Source organism: Galeopterus variegatus, unplaced genomic scaffold (assembly GCF_000696425.1).
Source record: "Galeopterus variegatus unplaced genomic scaffold, G_variegatus-3.0.2 Scaffold20125, whole genome shotgun sequence".
NCBI classification, from domain to species: Eukaryota; Metazoa; Chordata; class Mammalia; order Dermoptera; family Cynocephalidae; genus Galeopterus; species Galeopterus variegatus.
Window position 1 is genome coordinate 11,638 of NW_007746236.1, and position 2,101 is coordinate 13,738.

The 2,101-nt window shown below is 32.9% G+C and overlaps 1 protein-coding gene across 1 annotated transcript in view; it reads right to left on the reverse strand.

Annotated features, from left to right (window-relative positions):
* Nucleotides 1-1,884, reverse strand: part of LOC103583153 (utrophin-like) — a gene marked incomplete at its 3' end in the record, with an annotated part of 7,297 nt that extends 5,413 nt beyond the window's left edge. Inside the window, exon 1 of the mRNA XM_008564552.1 lies at nt 1,805-1,884. The remainder of the gene's footprint in view (nt 1-1,804) is intronic.
* Nucleotides 1,885-2,101: the final 217 nt, after the last annotated feature.

Below are 2,101 nucleotides of genomic sequence, written 5' to 3' on the forward strand. Positions count from 1 at the left end.
CCAGAACATTTCCAGTCTTAATATCCCAGTAAGGATTTAGATTAAAGATTGCAATGCAACAGATTTCTTATTAAGTCTTAAAACAGCATACTTTGTTGATGGAATTAAGTATCAGAAATTTTCATTGCAGGGGTTCTGCTTCCTCTGCACAAATCTGGAAGTTTAGTGTTGAATTATAAAAGATATAAGCTTTGAGGCTGAATCTGCATTAGTTTCAGAGAAAGTTCAGCACCAACTGTTTCAGAGAACCCTAATTCTTTCAAGCACACATGAAAACCCCAAATTACAGATGATAATAAAAATTATTTTCTAATTTTGGGACACTGATGCTTTCATTAACATTTTCCTTTCTTAATCATAGAAATGATAAACTTTTTAGCTCTGGAAATGATATCCTTTTACAACTATGATGCTGAAGACTATCTGAATTCTAGATAAAGTGCCACAAAACCAAAGCCTTGTGCAAAGCTTTCTTCTGTACTGCTTACTTGGCTCTAACTCCATCAAGGCCCCTCACCTTCTGATCCTACAATCAGCTTTTCATTTAAAACAAATCCACATCTCTTTTCACTAACATTCTTGTCAAACTATATAAGAAAAACAAGCCATTATGTTCCACCTGAAATTCAAAATCAAATAACCTCACAGTAATCCCAGAAAATAAACACTTTTTAAAGGTATGCATGTTCACAGAAGACACACAAAACTATGTTTACAATATCTGTGATCCAGTATCCTCTCTTTTTTGGTATCTCTCCATTCATGAAATATCCATAGCCCTCTTTCCAAATGTTTGAATTTATCTATAAAAATTCATCTGAGAATATGCATGGCAGAGTCCAGTTACTCACATTTTGTGGGCAAAATTAAATCAAAAGATATGTTAAAGTAGTCTAGAGACATAACAGCAATTGCTATTGTTTATTGCTACTTCTAGGTACTTCTTACATATTATCTCTAATTCCTCTCCAAGCAGAAATTATCAGCTCTTTTTTTTAGGTGAAGAAAACTTGCTAAATTTCAGCTTCCTGAACTGTGCAATGGTTACCTGTTAGCTGGCAGTACTCAATAGGATCATGTAACCTGCCCAAAGTCACTCAGCCACTAAGTGGTAGAGATTTGAAGGCAGGTCTCCTTGGCTCCTGAACATATGTCTTTTCCAATGACAAGATGCCTTTCATGAACCTACAGCTAAAGGGACATCACTGATTTATTTGGTGAATATAAACAAACACGATAAAATCAAAAAAGTTTTACCACTTTTTATTTAGTTACAATTATAAAATATATTTATTTAGGATTATTATTTATGTCCATTAAAGATTCTAGCCCATCTTCACCTTTTTTTTTTCAGTATTGGAAGTATACAGAAATAGAAAAAGCATTGGCTTTGGAGTCAGAAAAATCTAAGATCTAATTCTAGTCTTTTGACTTCCTGGCTCTGTAGCCTTTGACTAGACTCTTAACCTTTGTCATCATGAATTTTCTCAGCTGGAAAATGGAAATCACAATGCCTACATTGACTACATTACGGAAAGATTATTCTAAGAATTAAATGAGATATAACTTGTAGTTGGTTCTCACTCCATCAAGGATCCTGATCCTACAATTAGCTTTTCCTTTCACACAAATCCAAATCTCTTTGCACTGCCACCTCTTGTCTAACCAGGTACATGCATAGGAAAGGTTAAGAAAAATAAAAACTATTATAACTAGCAAATCATATAAAGTAAGACCTCGATAAATTGCTATAATCATCATTACTAAAAACACTGTTGGCATGTGAAAGGTCTTTCTTACATACATCTGTATTTATCTTCTAGGAGACCTTTGGAGAGAGATATCAATCCAATCTTCAGACTCTGCACTCTAATTTTTCCAGTCCGACCCCTGAAATTATAAGAATCTCAATGTATTAGATGCATTTAAAACTGTATGTAGTATGTTTATTATTTCTGAATATCTAGTTTCTTGAGGGTAAAACATTAAAAATAATTGCATCTTAAAGATGCAACTTTCTATTCACTTTTAACAATTAATATTAAACCTAATGAATAAACTACCCTGATTTCATCATCATACAACATATATGTATTGAAAA